The sequence below is a fragment of the Ursus arctos genome, unplaced genomic scaffold (genome assembly GCF_023065955.2).
Source record: "Ursus arctos isolate Adak ecotype North America unplaced genomic scaffold, UrsArc2.0 scaffold_26, whole genome shotgun sequence".
Classification (NCBI taxonomy): domain Eukaryota; kingdom Metazoa; phylum Chordata; class Mammalia; order Carnivora; family Ursidae; genus Ursus; species Ursus arctos.
The window spans coordinates 37,380,446-37,400,408 of NW_026622941.1; the positions used below are offsets into that span (position 1 = coordinate 37,380,446).

Genomic DNA, 19,963 nt, shown 5'->3' on the forward strand with positions numbered 1-19,963 from the left:
AAATAAGCATAATAATTCCTACCTCACAGGGGTAAAGTTGGGAATAAATTAAATCTTATAAACTCTATAAAACATTTCATTAATTGGTTGATTCAACTAACATTTTGAACCTATACTATATTACAGGTGCTATGTATAAGCTTTTTTTTTTTAAACTGTGACATACAATAAGAAATACAATTTATAATGCCACCTAGGACATACATACATATAAACAAATTTTCCTAAGGAATTCTTACTCTATGTTTAATATGGTATGTTTTGTTATTTTCTATTTCACTAACACTTATACTGGTTATAATCTACTGAACATCTCAATTCATGATTGAAATATGGCCTGGGTTTGAAAAATATTCTAGGTTCTACATGAAACTTTTTTTCCAGAGCTGAGCTGTCCATCAGAATTTTCCACAGTGATGGAAATGTTCTAGACCTTTGCTGTCTAATATGTTAGCCACTAGCTACATGTGGTTCTTAACCCCGTGAAATATGTCTAGTGTGACCAAGGAGTTGAATTTTAAAATCTTGTATAATTAAAAAGTTTTAAATTTACAAATCCACATATAGGTAGTGGCTATGGTATAGGACAACACAGTTCTGGAGTGTGGGTGACAAGAAAAAAACAAATGAATAAAAGAACAAGGTAATTTCTCGTAGTGATAAGGGCAGTGAAGACGCTACAGAGCATAGGGTGGTTCACGGTGACTTTGCTGAAGTCAGAGTTGTCCCGACTTGAGCCATTATCCTAGACTTATAAAGCTGGCTTCCATTTGTGGGGCCTAAAAAAAAAAGCTTAAGACTAAGTTATTTTCTTCAGTTTGTTTGGATATATCTCAAAAAGATCTGAAAGTAAGCTTTCTAGGGGTGCTGACTGAATGCTCCAGCCGTGGGCTCCTGTGTCTTGGAGGGGCACTGATTGGTGGTATCCATGGAAAGAGAGAGAAGCCCGGAGCTGGGGTCTGAAGTGTGGACCTGCTCTGGCCAAGGGCATCTGCATTCTCTTTGTGATCATTAATCCATCTGGGGAGTGGCCTTGTTTTTCATATTTCAGGAACTACCACAGTGCGTTGTCATCCTGGGGTTTACATTAACACCGCAGCTTGGTGGAAATTCGGATAGACTATTGTTTCAGGGCTATTTGGGGATTTGTAGCCCAGTGAGTTGATGTGACTTGGGAGATTTTCATTATGCCGTTTTGGCCTATGTCTGTCATCTTTATGGTGGGCTGAACAGTTAAGTAGAGTGTCTTCCTCTTATAAAACTCCAGGCACTCATCAGATTTCATCTTGCTTATTCTTTGCTGTTTCCGTCTTCAGCAACAGAGTGGCAATTGTTGGCTCTGTTATAGTGAGAAGGACAATGGGGGCCAGAGAGGTTAATTGGCTTACCTCAGTGAAACATCCAGGTTAGCGTAGCTCTACAGCATGGAATTACGTTTCCGAGTCAGAGTGTTCCATTTTACTGGAACTGCATGCTTTATATTTAAGGATCCACATATTTCCACACACATTGAGATTCATTCATTCCACAATTATTTATGGAGTTCCTACTAAGTGCCATGCACTGGGGATATAGTGGGGAATGAGACACGTTGCCAAGAAACTGACATTCTAGTTGAAAGAGGGAGAACAGACCAAAGATGTAAACATATGCGTGAAATTTTCATTTAAAAGTTTCTGGAAACGTTGACTCTTTTTAACTCTGTCTTTACACCCTGCCCTCCTTCATTACCATGCCTCATATCTGTTGCTTCACTTTATCCATTTAAACTCTTATCTACTTGATCTCCATGCCTGTGTCGCTGTATGGATTCAAGCCAATCCAGCCATTCCCATAGCTTCCTTTTAATTCCCTGGTTCTGGCCAGTCTCTACCCTCTCCAGTTTAGATTCATCCAGCTTCTCGGTTTAGTTCTTATCCTAAACCCAGGTTCCGTCATCACTGTTCTCCTCAAAAATCATTCTGTGGCCCCCATTGCCCCCAGGATCGAGTTCATTCTCTTTAGTGTGGCAATCAGTTTAGCAGTATCGGGCTGCTCACTTCTGCTCAGCAGATTGCTTGTTATTGTAGCCCTGGGCTTATTTGTTTTTGCAGCTGATAACTCTTACCCCATAGAACCAGTCATGTGAAGAAGGTTAGGAACACGCAGTCGAGCCGATTCCTGATGGAACTGTTTAGAAGTCCAGCATGAGCCGTGCTAACCATTAATGGGTGTGAGACGCTGCATTCAAGGGCCAATGAGATGTTTCCATAGCCTCCTGGTAGAGCTCGTTGACCCAAAGCTCTGGGAAATCACTCAGCTGGATACATTTTTGTTGGATTCAGTTGCATGAAAGGGACAGAAGGAGAGGCCTGAGCTCTAAGGCACATAAAGTCCAAACTAGCCCCGGACTACCTTAACCTCTTAATAGCATGCCAGAGGGAAAAGGCAGTCCCTACTTATGGGTAGGCATCATTTCATTAAAAAGTAAATGGAAATTGCTGGACAGAAGGAAACACCCATTTGGTGTGATATTTATCCTAACCCTATATTCAGTGTTGTTTACAAGCAACAGCTCCCTGTGGGGTGAAACACTGAATAACCAGAAGGCTAAGAAATGGAGGAACTGTATGGTTAGTTTTGGGGTTGAATCTGTACCCTGTAATTCAGTGATTCAGATCTAGTGGTCAGGACCCAGCCAACATTCTGTCTTTAAGCATTTGTTGTCACGAGGCAAATATATTCTGAAGTATTTTCTGAACCAGGCCTACTAAGGATTCCTCAAATATATGATAGTTTTTCCAGAGTGGCTTTCTTAAAATTTTTTTTTTTTAAGTTATCTCTATGTCCACTGTGGGGCTTGAACCTGGACCCAGAGATCAAGAGTCATATGCTCTACCGGCAGAGCCAGCGGGTGTCCCTCCAGAGGTTTTCTGGTCTGCTAGATAATAGAAAGAAGATTTAATAAAGAATTATTTTGTTCTATCATTTCTCATTGAAGAAAATAAAGTTTTTGAAGTTGTCACCAGTGATGCCAAAGGAGGTAAATGAAATTCATTTCTGCCAATTTTAAGAATAATGCTAGAAATTGTTCTCTGTCTTATTTTGCAAAATAAGGAGTAGTTTTTAAAGATACGGTAGAATAGCTTCATGTTTTCCATATTCAATTTTAAGGTAGACTGTAATTTTCAATGTCTCTGCTACAAGTGAATTATGATTTTCTACAATATTTTAAGCAAAATTTATGTTTAGCTGAGAACCTTGCATTGTACAAACAATGCTATTATGACAATAACAGAAATCAAGCAAGCAAAAAGGAGAGGAAAAAAATATCTGTAATCTCGCCATTCTAAAAACCAGCTGTTTTAATGTTTCCTTCCAGTTACTCTCAATATGTTATCTCATTTTCATATAGTTACAATCTTAGCATAGACAGGACTTTCCAATCAGTTTTTGCTTCTAATGTTACATAAGCCTTTTTTCCCCAGCCACTTTGCATTTTGAAACTCTAATGTGCTTTCATAATAGAATTGCAAGGCAATAATGGATTTCTCCAAAAAGGTTCACTAAGTTCTGGAATCGAAGGGTTTTCACTGCTATTTTCCACATTACCATATTGTGGTTAATTGTACTTTTACTGTTTCAACTAAGACAACAGCCTGGTAGGAGCCAAACGGAGCTCCTTGGATAAACAACTCTAGGAGACCGAGGGACATATCACAATCCGTGAATGCTATGAAGACTTTGATTCTCCTCTCTTGTTCTATAAAGAACACAGTGCTCTTAGAATTTACCCTCAAGGCAGTGAAACTACTGCTTAGTTTCATGGAAGGGAATGCACCTAGGGCCTCGTGGTTTGCCACCTTTCCTAGGGATTTAATAAAAGAAAGGCCATTGATAATAGTATACATTCTAGTGACACTACGGAATCTGTTGTTCATTCCCTCGTTCCGAAGCCCCCCAGCTGTTCTGCCAGGGGAGAGAACAATTTCTTAGTAGAAGCAAAGGGAGGCATTCAAGGGTTTGCATGTTGCAGGAAAGGCAATCTATTGGGAGTTACAGGGGTCTTTCATCTGCTTTTCTCATATTTGTCCAGGGTTGTGTAGGAGTTTCCCAGGGAGTTAGTATTCGTCCATTAGCAGATACCAAGAGAATTATTCAGAAACTATTCCCTAGAACAACGTGTGAGCCAACCTAGTGGTCCTCCTTTGAAGAGACCTGGAGGAAAGGTGACATGGTGGGAGGGGAGGATGCAGAACCATGTGGCCTGCCTCGTGAGCCCTAACCTCACACTTCATGGTCAGAAGACAGGAGAATGTCACATCTGGGGGGACATCTGTGTGTGTATCTACAACACAGAAAATTAAGATGGACTAAAGGGAGTGAGGAGGTTGGCTCTCTCTCAGTGGTTCTCATTTGGCGTGTGATATGACCTTCAAGAGCTTCTGTTCTGTACTTGCCACTGACAAGCCCAATGTGTTCTGGGACTAAATGTGCTAATATTCATAAACCTTGTTAATTATTACAAGATTATCGTCATTGTCGTCATCATCTTCATCAGCCTCAAGCATGGATGATCAAATGTCCTGGGTCAATGGGGCTGCAAAAATATGAATTTTATCCCAAACTCATCTGATATCTAAAAAAATACATATTGCTAATAATAATTTGCTGATATTCATAGAAGGATGACACACTGCTAATCTGGCCCCTGGCAAAAACAGGGATGAAATGGCTAAATGGCAAAATACTGGGTTGTTCCATAGAAGACAAGCTGGCTATGCTGACCCTTGCATAGTCTAGCCATAGCTGGGCTGCACCTGTATGCTCGCTGATTCATTCATTCATTCATTGGACAAATATTGGTTGAGCGTCTACTCTGTGCAGGCACTGTACCAGGGGGACTGGGCTATGTGCGTGAGCAAAGGAGGCAAAGTCCTGTTCTCAAGGGGCCTTTAACCTGGTATAGAAGACAGACATAATCTAAAAATCTTGTAATAAGTGCAAAATTTTTAAAAGATTTACTTATTTATTTTAGAGAGTGAGAGTGTGAGCGGGGGAAGGGGCATAGGGAGAGGGAAATAGAGAATCTCAAGCACACTCCCCGCTGAGTGCAGAGCCTGATGTGGGACTTGATCTCAAGACCCTGAGATCAAGACCTGAGCCCAAGTCAAGAGTCAGCCGCTTAACCAACTGAGCCACCCAGGCTCCCCAATAAATGCAGAAATCTGTGATGGGTAGAAGGAGGCTCAGAGTGCAGACAGAGGGTGGTGACCTGGTCGGGGAAGGCTTCTTCTGGAAGTGATGATTGACCCAAGGTGGGAAAAAAGAAGAATAAAAAATAGCTGACACTTGTTAAGTGGTTACTATGTGCCGGGCCCATATTTCAGGGCTTTGTATGAATTTTGTGTGAGATATGGACTCCCTCACTTACAGGTGAGAAAGTTCACTGTGGAGGCAGGAAGCACCTGGTCGAGGATAACCCCTGCGGGTAAGCAGAGGAGTGCGTGTGGAACTCAGTGTGATGGCAGAGCTGGTCCTAATCACTCTGTTAGATTATCTCCCATTCTGCCCAAAATAGAAGTTAACCAGGTGACAACAATGGTGGGAAGGGGGTATGGGGCAGAAGGAACAGCATGTATGGAGCACAGAAGTGAAAGAAAATAGGAAGGAAGAGGAAGTGAAGGGAGGGCAGGGGGGCTGGGTATGTGGGTAAAGGGAGGGTGGGAAGTGAGGCTGGAAGGGGTGCAGGGTGTGGACATTCACCTCAGACTCTGGCCCTGCCCAAGAGGAAGCCCCCTGAGGTGGACATGATCAGACTTGAGTTTGGAAAAGGTCCATCTAGATTTGGGTGGATCTTCGAAGGGGACAAAGGCAGACTTCGGGAGATGAATTAAAACTTCGGAGTGTGGGGGTTTGAGAGCAGTGGAAGTGCTGAGGTAAGTGCTAACTTTCTGATTTGGTAGATAATGATACTGTTTTTGAGAAGGGAACAATGGGTGATGACCTTTTTTGGAGGAAAAGTTCATGAATTTGATGTGGGCAGGTTGAATATGAGGTGCCTTTCAGACCCTCAGGTGGACTTGTCTAGTAGTTCATTTTATGTAGAGATCAAGAGCTCAGGAAGAGGTGAGGCCAGGAGGTATTTTGGGAGTCGCCCAAAGGAAAGGTGGTGATTGTGCCCATCGGTGTGGGCTAGACGGTCTAGGGGAGAGCCCTCGTATTCTCACCCCAGCCCATGCTTTCTTTGGAGGTATATGTGCCCACCTCCTTGCCCGCTAACCCTCTCTGCAAATCTCAGTCCCTCGTCCCCTCCCCCATCAGTCCTTCCATCTTCATTTTCGTCTTCATTTTATATCCCTCCATCAAACTTCCTAAAGTCTACTTCCTTGCTGTCCACCGCTCACCCTTTCCTGTCTGGAGTGCTGACTTTTCTGTTCTTGGCCAGACTAAAACTCCTCTTTCAAACACAGCTGGTAGCATCTTAAGCACTAGATCCAGGGGCTCATCTCATCTCAGTCTGCACCTTCTGGCTTCTCCTTGGCATCGACTGTTGACACCTCCTCCTTTAAACATTCCCCTTCTCTGGGTTCCCCGGTACTGCACTCTCCTGACCCTCCACTTTTTTCTCATTTCTCCTGTCTTCTTCATGGGCTTTTCTTTCTGCTTCTACCCTATAACCGTAAATAGCCTCCAGGAACGTGTTCATCTTCCTCCTTCTACACCTACCCTTGCTACCTCAGCTCTCTCGTTCAGTTCCGTGGCCTTAACAGCCCCTCCCTTGTGGAGAGCACCAAAATGTGCCTTTTTTTTTTTAAACCAAAATATATCCTATTTGCCAGCACCTGAGTACCCCACATTGAACGTCTAACTGCTGCCTGAACGCCTCCCCCCATATCCTGCCAGCATCCCGAACTCAGCATGGCCCAGACCAAACGTTTTCTTTTCGAGCAAGTTGATGTCCTACAGTGTCTATTTTCATTGAGTCCCTCTTCTTTTCATTCTCTTTAATCCTTTGCTGTGCTCCTGTATTCATAGCTCTGTTACCTGGAGCCTGGTAGAGCTTTGCTGTTGCCTCCGAACCTGTCTTTCTTCCTCACTTCTTGCTCTGAATGAACCCATTGCATTTGCTCTAAGGGAATCGTGTATTTGAGTCAGCATTATCACACCTCAGCCCCAAATCTTTAATAATCCCGTTGTCACAGAATTACGTACTGACCCTTAGCTTCATTTTAAGGACCCTCTTGACACGGTTCTGGTGTAGCCTGCCATCTTCAACTCCTACTACCTCTTGGCGCAGGACTTCTGAGCCAAGGATGTCAGCCTCTCCTCCAAGCTGTGTGACACTTGAAGACAGACATCCATGCCTCAGAATCTCTGTTTCACTTGTACTTCACACCTGGGACATAGTAGATGTTCACTAAAGTTTTCTTGTGCACATGAAAACAGATTCGCTAATTCCTACAAATGTTTGCTGCTTCCCCATCCTTGCCTTGGCACAATGGCGTGCTTTCTTCCTGGCAGGACTCCTTCTTTTTGTCTTAAGCAGTGGCATGTACGTGTAATGGTGCCATTTAAAGTTGTGCATTATATATGTATTTGTTATTATTTTATCCATTTATTAAAGATCTCCCCAGCCTTCAGGACTCATTTCCAATGCCACTACTTCATGAAACCATTTCTTAGCCCTTTGATTTAAGAACCATCCCCTTTTGGAAACTTCGAAATATCTTTTTGGGAAATGGGGCTGTGTCTTGCTAAGATTTAAACTGTCTCCCGAAGCACCTAACATGATGCCTCGCCCAGAGTCATTTCTCAATACTTGTGGGCCCGACTTAGGCGAAATGGTGTGTATGGCTGCCAGTATCTTCCATCATAAATGAAAAACGAGTCAAAGATTTAGAGCTGTGTTGATTTTGCTTCAAGAGCCAGAGGAAAAGCAATAATGCTTCTCCCATAGAACCATCAAAGGAAACAATGTAACCATATGTACCACAACCAGTAGCTGTCTCTGCCACTCAGTTTGGGAATAAATAAAATGAAGGCATTATGAAGGTGGAAACATGAATATTATGCAAACACGGGCATGTTTCTTGTGGAGCTAATCTCTGTGTGATTTTTTGTTCCCAACCCGCTGGCTCTGCTGGACTCCAGTTGCCAGCCAAGCCCAGGGCAAGCACATCAAACATATCAGAGCCTTATTTCTACCACAGGGGCTGAGAAGTGAGTTACATAAAATTACACTTTGTTTTTAGAACCCTGTATTTGTGATTTGATATGATCCATCCCTCAGTCAGTTAACGGAGAGGAGTATAATTCTCAAATCCTCTTAATTATCCCATGGACTTCAGATGTTTAGGACCTTGTAGGATCTTTCTCTCTAGGACATGATCCACCCCCTTCCCCTTTTGAAAAATAAACTGAGAGATGGCCAAAATTGTAGGATGAAAAAATAGCCCTGATGAAAGTGTTCTGGACAGCTCTCCCAAAGCAGCCACTGAATTACTGGAAAAACATTTATGGGGAGAAACCACAAGGCATGGGAAGCAGGGTCTAATTCACTCATCAGTAAGTCCATTGTTTCTATCTGAGAATTTTATTTTTCCATGGAAATCCTGTAAAAGGGCTAAAGCATTCAGAGAATCACTTCAGTTCCATAGGGGGTCCCAGACAGGAGTTGGGGCAGTAAATGAGAGGAAAACATTTTGGTTTTGGAGGGGGCGGAGCCAGGCATCGGAGGGGCTGGTGGACTACAGGCAGGTGTGTAACTGCCAGTGGGTCACTCCTAGACTGAGTTGGGGTTCATTTGTGAGTCAGGAGATCCAAGAGTGAGGACCGTCAACTCTTAGTGGGAAGCAAATCATTTTATTTCTTTGGTCCCAGGATTTCATTTGTAAAACGACCACAGTAATTCCTGGGCCCCTCCTACTTCATGAAGTTGTTCCATTGATCAAGTCAGAAATGTGGGGGGGGAAAAAAAAGAAGCTAAAGCAGTTATCGAAGCATTTTGAGATGCTGAGAATGTTATAGAAATAAAACATGCGCTTAGGCTTTCATTTCCTTTTGAAGGAGGCAATACCATGCCCCCCCAAATTAATGAGACATTCAAATGCTCTGAGCCCTCAGGGCAGAACGCGTGTGGACACGTGAACTGACAGCCTGTCTTCTGTAAATTGCAGTGGTGGTGAAGAGAGGACCAATTTCAAGATGTTCTTCTTGGGTTTGAAGTCTTTGCCTAAACATGATTATGCAATGTTTTGAGAGTCAGTTCCAAGATCTCTTGAATTGCTTTTGAGACATTTTGTTTATTAAGTAATTTTTTGAAATCTACCAGGTTTTAGTGACTCATGGATTCGTGAGAACATATATATGACATTCAGAATTATGGAATTAGAGGGATAGAGATCATCTAATTCACCCTCTATTTTACAGGAAAGGAAGTGGGGTGCCAGCAAGTCTAAATGACTTGCCTGGAGCCATAGGATGTGTCCATGGGAAAGCTGGGGTTAAAACCCAAACCTTCAAGCTTGCCAGCTTAGTGTTTTCTCTTTTGAATATATTTTCCATGCATATTCTCATGACATATTCTATTTTCATGGCCAATGCTAAATCCTTGAAAGAAAGTAAGAAAGATTTTTTCCTATGATTTCAAAATAAGAGAGACATTTTATAATACATTGTGCTTTTAAGGATATATGGTTCTCTGTAAAATTTATAGGTCATAAAGCGCTTTTTCAAAACATTTAATCTTTATAACAATTCAGGTGAAGATCGTTATTAACACCAGATATGGAAACCACCAAGTAGGAGGAAGTAGCTTGGTCAAGGCTTCTAAAAATCAAAACTGGGATTCAAGACAGCCTGGGTTTTCAATTCCAGTCCTGGATGGGTTTTTTTGTTTTGTTTTGTTTTGTTTTTAATGCTACACGGAAGTTGCTATCTAAGTGTTTTTAAATATGAGTGGCTGTTAGTCATGGAGATGAGACTCTCCCTGCCCCCCATCTGTGTTTGGATCTAAGCCAGAGCTAGGCTCCACCCCAATGTATCCGAAAACGTTGACAATGGTGCCACTGTGATGTGCCAGTCCACAGTGGATTGAGTTTTCCAGTTCGTTAACAAAAAACTTCATTTACTTGAGAAAGGCCTGACTGAATTATCAATAATAGTGGTAATAATAATAATAATAATAATAATAATAATAAAACAAAAAGAGTTGACATTGATCAAATACTTATTGTTTCCAGGTTCTGTTCTAGGTAGTTTACAAGTAGTAACTGATTTGATTTTTCCCAGTAAGCCTAAGAAGTAGGCACCGATATCATCTCAATTTTACAGATGATGAAACTGAGGCACAGAGAGGTTAAGTGACTTGCTCCAGACGACACAGCTAGCAAATGGCCAATATGTAAAATTCAGATTTTTATTTTTCTTATTAAAAATGTTCACAATTTTTTTAAATCTTTTTTTTTTTTTTTAAAGTAAGCTCTACATCTCACATGGTGCTTAAACTCATGACCCTGAGATCGAGAGTTGCGTGCTTTTCTGACTGAGCCAGGCAGGTGCCCCCAAAATGTTCACAATTTTTGTATAATAACCCTTGCTGTTCAATTCTTTGTCTTTAGGCAAAGATGCTCCCCTCTTTGAACCTCAGTTTCTGCACTCTAAGACAAATGGGTTGAACCAGTTGGCCTTGAGGGTTTATGCTGCTTCTGTTAGCAGCCCGCCACCCCCTTTATGTCCTCCCTTAAGCTCCATGGACCTAGGCTGTCCTGTCTTACCCTAGTCTACCCTTTCCTGCTCCACCTTCGCCTCATTCCAGGGATAAACAAAAGCCACATATCATTATCATTTTTATTTATATATAAACATCAGGTGTGCTAACGCTTCAAAACATTTTAACTTGGGAAAAACAGGGAAAGGAAATAGCCACTCCTACTCTCCTCCCTCCCACTTATTTCTTAAAATATTCATTTTTGAACCCTTTTCTCAGAGGTAATAGAAAATCCTTTACAAAGGAATAGAAAGTCTAAAATCTCACAGTTCTTTCCCTTGCCCCAACAAGTTTATACAAACAAAATTAGGTGGAATTGAATAGGAGGACAACCTGAAATGGGGAAGTAGAAAGGTGACATCACCAATAAACATCCAGGCTGGTGTACAAGCCTTTGTAGAAGAGAGAAGGCTCACCGCTTACGTGATGCTGTTGGAGTGTGTTCTGGGCGCACTGTATCACTTGACATTAAGGTCTTCTTCAGCATCAGCTACTGCAGGGCCATCCTCCTTGCTACCCACTGAAGTCTATGAGGTCCCAGAAATTCTCTCCATCTGTCATTTGAGGTGCCCCGCTGTGAGTTCAGTGGTACACCCTGGTGCAGCTCAGAACTGAATCATCACAAATTACAACTTGCTTGACTCGGAATCAATGAGTTTTTAAAAACAATTATAGATGTTGAAATTTATCCCTTTTTACATGTTCAGGTTTTATGAGATGCCTTTATCAAGGCTTGAAATAAGACCCAAGTCAAGTTCAAACCATATAGAGTAGATGGATGCTGAAAGAAATAGAAATAATTGTTTACATGGGTATTTGATGTTCCGACCAGAAGGGGTTAAATCCCTGCTCGAGTTGATACATTCTCTTCCTTATGAATTAAGCACGGAAGTATGTCCACTTCATCATTTTCCTCACACACCTAGCTCTTCCTTTATTATGCCTTGTCTCTACTTGCCTACAGACAGATCTCTCCATATTTTGCTTCTGACTCTAAATAACCATGATCACTCATGATGAGAGAGCATTGGTTAATGAGATGGCCGTGAGATGTTGAGAAAGTTCTGTTTTCTTATAAAGACGTGACTGTCTCTTTTATAATGTGACTTTTATCTTCCGACAGAGAGCATGGATCTTGCGTCCTTTTTGCTCTGTGTTTTCGCTCAGCGTTTTTTGCTCAGGGGCTGATTGTTATTATTGGAGGATGTAATTCTTCAGTCATGGAGAACTGGGTTGAATGTGAGGACATGGAGCTTGGGGGACAGGTGGACGTTTCTCCCTGCTTCTCTGTAAGTGTCCTGCACAGCCCTTTCATAGAGCGGGGTGGTGAACTGTCTCCTGGAGGAGAGAAAGGTCTATCCTTACAGCATGTCATTAACCCATGATTGTGGCAAATGCGCAAGGCTGATAAACACCTCCATGCCAGTGTTAACCTCATTTTCTTCCTTCCTTTCATATGGGATTTTTGTGACTCAGAACTGGCTTCTGTCAAGTAGGAAGGTGTATGTGTGTGTTGAATTTGGCACAGGCAACTTCCTCCAACAACAGAAGGGCCTATTAAGTGAGGGTCATGATGACCTTAACCTGGGTTCTAGTTCAGTCAACAACCCAGAAGCAAAGGGAATTACTTGATGTATAATCACCACTTGAATTTTCTGTTCCACTGTACTTACAGTTCGAGGAAAACAAATCCGGCAATATGTACACGCATTCTATCAAGGATGGAGCACAAATGTAAACAAGGTGTCCTTTTAAGTCAATATTTGCCAGAAAAAGCACAGGGTGTTCTTGGTATTATTATGCTACAGAAGGCTTCACGTATTAGTCAAAACATTGAATTTGCTACATATTTATACACAAAGTACTATGAAGCACAACAGGAGGAAAGCAGGCATATATTTTAATAAAAGCAAATTCACACATGCTCTGATAGGCAAAAAGTTTTGTACTTACATAGATCATGGATGGAGTTTTCTGCCCAGTTTCTCGTGGGGAAAAAGCAGCTTTGAATATTTCATTGGAAAGTAAAATTGTGTCTTTATTGGATTTCCTTCAGATGAAACTGGATGGATGAATAATATATATGTCTCATGCCAATGAAAGTCCTGTGATTTGTACAGCTGTGGCTGAGAGGGGCCAGAGGACACTTGAAGGCAAAGAAGTTGGAAAATGAAAGGATAAATGACTGGAAAATTCCACAACTCAAAACCCCAGCGCTCCCTCAAGGACAAGATTGTCACTTGAGAAGGCTCTGTTGAATTTTTGGCATTCTTGCAGTATCTCACTTTGAAGACGGAATGTAAATCATGGTGTTCAGCCAGGACCACTGTTCTCTCAAGGAGACTCAGATTTGCTGGGACTTTTTGGTAACACCGATTTCCCAAAACTGAAGCAAATAGTTAATGTTTCAAAAGTTTGGGGCATTAAAGATCTCTCCTAGTGGAAAGAGCAGCCTCATTTTGGGGAAGTCTATGGCAAATTTCCTTTCCATGGTCCTCCGACAGCGAACCCAGAAAGGGATCCATTTTTATCTACCAAGATTTTGATGAACTTTGGCCACTTGTAGATTCTCCTGCTAATCCTACAGAGTACGGGTGAGAGTTCATTTGCTCTAGAAGTCATGGGGGCTGCCTCCAGGTGGGCTCGGTAGAGGCTGGACAAGTGCTGGGCACTGGTGGTAAAGATGTTCCTTGCATCCTTCGCTGTGTGCAGAACAGTGTCACCGATACGTTGGGCACCACTGCTAACAGGCAAAACCTTTGAGTTTAAAGTTAATTTCCTTATCTTCTGCTGCCCACTATAATTTGATAATTTTCTAAGAGTCTGAAGCATTTGTGAACCCAAACCTAAATTATCGCAGAAACCATCTGATAAAACTTAACCTCTTCTTACTTGCATACTCAGTAAAGAGAAATAGAGAGAAGATTGTATGTGTGTGGGGGGTGGGTATTTGTTTTTAAAATAAAATACTCAAACATCTGGAATTTGAATTTCTCTTCTCCAACTAATTATAGCTTTTGTGTATGATGCAAAAAGGTCAGCTTTAAGGACACTTTAAAGAATCATTTAGCATAAACAGCGTAAAATACAAATAGCAATGATACAGTAGAATTATAACTTAATAGAGACTCATTACTCCTTCAGAATTTACAGATATTTCTTATTGGCTGATCACTGTGCTTTTCAATGCCAGCTTTAAATTATAAAATCAAGTTTGCTTTAATGGTTTCAATATAGAAAGGATTCTGAGAAAAGGGTCATTACTCAAAATATGCCTGGTCATTGCTGGAAGACACTGATGAACTACACCGTAGTCTTTTCACTTAGGACCAGATTATACGTTAGGGAGGATATAGGAAGGATTGCTCCACTGACTTGGGAGATTCTGCAGAACTTTCAGGCCACGGTCTTCTTTTAGGGTTGCATTAGATCCCACAACGTGGGCTCTGAGGAGAGCATTGAAGTGAGGCTTCAGGATATAAGGTAGTTGCTTTTAAAAATGGTTGAGAAAAATTTTCTTAGAAGATGTCTTCTTGAAGTTTAGACTTCCAACAAGATGCAATCAAATTATTTCCCTTTTATCTAATAAGGCATTCTGTAACTCACGGAATGAAGTGCCTTTACTAATAGAGAATGTGGCCATTGAGAAGTCTGAACCAATAGGGAATCTATCGTACTGATAGTTTTTAGTAACATTGCTGCTGCATGAGTTAGAAAGGTTCTTTTCATGAGAAGTGACAGATAGTGGCTTTAAAAAGAGAATTAATTTAAATGATTCTGAGGATTCCCATGGGCCTAAGGAGGAATTGAACAGGGGTGTCTTGGTGAGCTGCGGGCGAGGTACTGCGGAACTCACAGATCATGTCACATGGACTCATTTCTCGGGACCCTAGATTAGCAGGGGATTCCTAATTCTTTTCTTTCTTTCTTTCTTTTTTTTTTTTTCCAAAGATTTTATTTATTTATTTGACAGAGAGATAGAGAGCACAAGTAGGCAGAGTGGCAGCAGAGGGAGAGAGAGAAGCAGGCGCCCCGCTGAGCAGGAGCCCAATGTGGGACTCCATCCCAGGACCCCAGGATCATGACCTGAGCCAAAGGCAGATGCTTAGCTGACTGAGCCACCCAGGCGCCCCGAGATTCCTAATTCCTTAGAGAAGGAGACTAGATCAGTCCACCTCGGATGTAAGAGCTGGGGTGTGAGGGGCACGATCACAGCCCAGAGCTGGCTCAGGGGCCATAGTGGGCAGGTCCTTAAGAGGAAGCGCACGTGGGACTTACTGCACCACGAGAGGTGTTGAATTTAGAAATTACAGCTTCTAAGTTTTATGTCACACACACACACACACACACACACACACACACACACATACACACACACACAGAGGTAATCCAAATTCAGGTGGTTTCTTATACGCTCCAGAGCGATGGTTAGCACAGTTGTAGGAGAAATTGCAATACCAGGTAATTCGTTTCAAGGAACATTATCTTCATAGCTCAATGCTCTTGTCATATGCTTATCACAAGGTCGATGAAATAGCGATGTGATGATCGGGAAATGGTAAATAACACATTTGTAGCGAGTAAACGTGCAAGCTAAAATGGAGGAAAATAGGAGGAACCTGAAGGAATGTGGAGTCGGTAGAAAAGATAGAAAGCAACGAAAGAAGATTTCAGCCAGAGTGTGCAAGATCCCAGAGGCAACGGAGGGCATTTTCCACTTGGAGAGCTGCAATTAGAACCATATTTATTGGAGTAGCTGGGTGGCTCAGTCAGTTAAGCAACCGACTCTTGCTCTCAGCTCAGATCTTGATCTCAGGGTTTTGAGTTCAGGCCCTGCGTTGGGAGACTGAAGAAAGCTTAAACCGGCCAGGGAGATGGTTCTTTTGCAAGGCACATTCCTGGTGCTGCTAATCCAAGAAAGAGATTGCTCTTCCCTTACAGAGGACCACGTGTGCTCAAATGAGGTATTATGAGTAAAAAAACAAAAACAAAACCAAAAAAACCCTCTAGTGCATGCTGTCCGTCTCTCCGTGTGTGGAGCCTTAGTTAATTATCTGGACACGCGACTTCTCCTCACAGGGCTGGATCAGGCATAGCTGGAATGCGGATCGGGTGGCTACAACAGTTAGTGTCCTGTGCTACCTCACAGAGTCCCTGATGTCAGAGATTATACTTTATCTTCATCTCTTAGATTCAGTTCCTTGACTAGGGCCTACCGAGTGGCAGGTGTTCAGTAAATATTCATTGATTATTTCAAGGTTCTTTGACAGAAGAATACCCTCATATTCTAGGAATTCCTTCTCATGCTGTCCAGTCACTTCTTATTTCTCAGAGTGAAGTGAGGATGTCCAGTAGGATGGATTGGAGATAAAGTCTGAATCTTCTTGAAGCTTATATTTCTTTGGTATGGAGTGTTTGGAAGTTCTCTGGCACGTGAGACCCCAGAATTACGAAAAAGACCTCTGAAATTGTACTCACAAATCTTTACCCTCAGTTTTTGTTTGATGTCTTCTTTGTGGTAAACTAATTGTAAAACTTGTTAGTGAAAGGTTGCAGCTGAGGGAAGAAATAGACTTGATAGCTGTGTCAGTTAGGATTCTTCTGTTGCAAATAATAGAACATTTAACCCAAACTAGCTTAAGTAAAGCAAAAATACGGCTTCAGGCCTGGCTTAAAATAGGGCCCAAGATAAGGCCAAAGAGTTGCTCATGTTGATTCCATCCTTCCTTCGTGCATGATTGCAAGATAGTTACTAGGAAATAGAAAAACTTTCCAAGCTGAAATCCTGCAGGAAAAAAGTCACTGTTGTGGTATCCCCTGCTGAAGTCTCGTTGGCTCTGATTGGGTCATTTAACCACTCATAAGCCTATAATTATGATCCAGAGAATAGGAAACACCGATTAGCTTAGACCTGATCTTACATGAAGTATATGGGCTAGCTTGGAAGGATGGGTTGTTTATCCAGGGGAAATCTGGTTTCAGTTACTTGGAGAAGAGTGAATGAATGTCCAGTGGCCAATACAATTGAAGGCATGTGATCTACCATTTTTTCTTTTTGCATCCATGGTGGGTGATAATCAGTCGTGGTACTTTTTTCCAACTGTACTGGACATGGTTTTGCCAACCTTGTCAATGCAGTACTCTACTCAGCCATTCATAGTTCATCAGTTGATAAGCAAGATGAACATTGGTTTTGATGCAGAAAGTATCTGATAATTCTTCGAGAAAACCATGCTTCTCTTCATCAGTAAATCGAGGCAGAAACAGAGCAAAAGCATTCTATAGTAAGGTTTAAATTGATCATTAATGAGCATTTTTAGTTGCCCCCCCTCCTTTTCATTTCTCTCTGTATGTGTTCATTTATTAATAGGAAATATTTTGTTTGTAGATTCTGAGAAACACTCTGGAGCTGTGGAATAGTAATAAATGTGTTCTTTTCAGGGTGGACATGGAAAGCCTTGGAAAATATTCTGATTTCAGTGGGCACAACATGGCCAATATGATTACGTATTTTCCTACAAGAAAAAATGTAAAACATAAATGAAATCAGTCTCAAACAGATGGGTTTCTTTCTGAGGCCCAGTGGTCAGGATTTCAGGAATTCTGAGTCTGAACCCTGACCCTGTGTCTCTGTTACCCAGACCACTCATGTGACCCCTGGAGTCGCAGGAGACCCCTGCCTTGCTGTGCCATCATCCCAAATGCTTCTAGCACCGGCTCACGTAGGCCAGAAATTCCAGAACTAAACATTTATTTTTGTGAATTTTAAAGCTTTTCTTTCTTTGTCTCCTTTTAAAATGCCCTTAGAAGGGCCCGTGAAGAACAGACTATTAAGTTCTACTGGCCGTTTATAACTCTTATAGGGAAGTGTTGGACTGTCCTTTGAAGGCAGGTTTTATTATATGGGAAGTGGGAAAAGCACTGGGAGGTGGGGCAGGTGCCAAAAAGGGATAAAAGTATCCATAAAGAGGAGGCTGAGAAAGCCACAGACAATGTTACTTCTCACTTTACTATGGGGTCTTAGCTTTAGACTTGAGGATGCAATTTGAGAACCTCTAAATTTCGGTGTGTTCATTCTGTCCATCCATCCCACATTAATTTAACAGACATTTATTGAGTGTTATATCCAAGGCACTGAAGGGAATACAGATGTAATTTCTGACTAAGGAATCTTAATTACCTAATTGTATAAGGTGGAAAAATAGTAATGTTGCATTGTCTGACAAAGTGTTTCAAAAGTTTTCAAGGTCATGATCCTAAAGTTACTCTATGATTATTTGTACTCTCTAGTCTAGAAAAGTGTCTTATTTTCTCAATCACAAAATGTACTTTCTCAAAAATTCTTTGGCAGTTTAGCAAGTAAGCCAACATGAGAATGCAGAGACATTTCACTTTGTCTATAGTGTATTTATACTGTTGTCCTTACAAATCTCTACCTCTCTTTCCCCTCTCTCTCCTCTTCCACCCATTTCTCTCCAACCCCCTGTCCTCTTTTCTCCCCTTTCTCCTCTCTGTTACTTTCTTTGTCTTCTGTCTTCTCTCAACCCTCCCTCTGCTTCTCTCCCTCTCTTTCTATATAACCTCTTCTCTTTCCCTCTTTAATCGTTTCTTCTCTGTTCCTCCTCCTTCTTCCTCTTCTTCTCTTTCCCTCTCCTTCTCTCTCTTTTACCTCTCTTCTCCTTTCTCCCTCCCTCAGCTTTGCTTCTTTTGTCTAATTTGATCGCATTAACTCCCTTTGGTGAGGAAAAGGAAGAGTTTGCAAATAGACAGCTCTTATGTTTACACCAACTCAGGCCTTGACCCTAGAGAGGAAGAAGATATCTCCACTCTTCTAGCATCCATCTATAAGTTACTTCAATTTGCCCAGGTTGGGGTGTGTCTATATTCCTGGGTCAGTCTCCCAGGCCAAGGGGATGAATACCATGATGTAGCCCATCTGGGCTGTGGCCTCACTCTGAGGCTGGGGCCATAGTTACTGGGATTGGCAGTTCCGCCAAAGCTAAATGGAGGTAGGGAGACTGGTTCCCCTAACAAAGTGGGAGTGTTATTATCAGAAGAAATTGGGGGAAGGGATTCTGAGTAGGAAAAAGCAAAACCAAGCCAAACCAGAGTAAATAGCAATATTCACCAAGTCTAGAAGACAAGTATTTTTAAGGCTATGCATCATAAGAAATACCTTTGAATCTTAAGCAACTTTTTCAGGATAAAATTCACGAAAGATAAGCTAAAGTCCGTGAACATTTATTTTCACATTGACATTGAATTCATCATTATCTCCTAGTGAAGGGAGTAGCTAACATGTTATTTAACAGCTAGGGGCTAAATCATTCACTCTGATATAAAGAACAGGATGGTACAGTATCATGAAAAATCAGTTTGTGAAAGCTGTCACAAAGCGTTTAGAGACCAAGAGGAAAAATGGTGAAAGCATCAGTTCGATTCAAGTCAACAAATATTTATTGAGTATATTTTTGTGCCAGGATCACCAGATTAAATTATAAATATACCAGGAAGAAAACAATAAAATGATTAGCTGATATACATTTGAAAAGGTAGGGATGTGCTAAATATATCTTCAGCATAAGTTCAGTTCAGATATGCCAAATATACGCTGAGACTTGGGTGGTGCTGGGAAGCCGGGGAGCCAGCCCCACCAGGGTGGATGAGTTCGGCATCCCTCTGTGTCTGGAGGAGGCTGTGCGGGTGCCCTGGGGCCACCAGTATACATGCTTCCTCCTAACCTTTCAGAAGTGACATGGTAATAATACCTTACGTTTTCCTAGGGCCGTTCAGCCAACAGAATGCTTTCCCTGTCTCTCTTGATCCTGCGTAACTGCTCTGGAGGTTTGGCCGGGAGAATCAGCATCATCCGCAGTGAACAAGGGAGGTCCAGGGAAGTGAAGGGGTCCACCCTTCACACATTGTCACACAGGTCATCAAACACTGAGCTAGGACTCAAGTTGAATTGTTCTGAATGCAAGACAGGCACGTTCCCCCACTGCATCTCTGCAAGGATCTTCTCAGTAGAGGGGCGGGGAAGGGCCGACTCCTGGGTGCCCTTCTGCCTTGACCTACACTGAATTGGTCACCCAGATCTCTCTTTCACTGGTTCCCGATCTTCCCTGGCTTTCCAAGCGCAGTTATCTTTCAGGCAGTGGAACCCAAAGTTCATGAATCATCACAATTCCCTTGGGGAACTTTAATATCCCTTCT

General features: G+C 41.9%; 2 long non-coding RNA genes across 2 annotated transcripts; one reads left to right on the forward strand and one right to left on the reverse strand.

The window, feature by feature from the left end:
- The first annotated feature begins 202 nt into the window (after window positions 1-202).
- On the forward strand, window positions 203-19,276 carry LOC130544880 (uncharacterized). The gene is made up of 2 exons (XR_008961585.1): window positions 203-3,022; window positions 12,807-19,276. It is a non-coding gene; the product is annotated as an uncharacterized LOC130544880 (long non-coding RNA).
- Window positions 10,828-12,921, reverse strand: LOC130544881 (uncharacterized). The gene is made up of 2 exons (XR_008961586.1): window positions 12,704-12,921; window positions 10,828-12,088 (listed from the first exon to the last, which is right to left on the reverse strand). It is a non-coding gene; the product is annotated as an uncharacterized LOC130544881 (long non-coding RNA).
- Window positions 19,277-19,963: the final 687 nt, after the last annotated feature.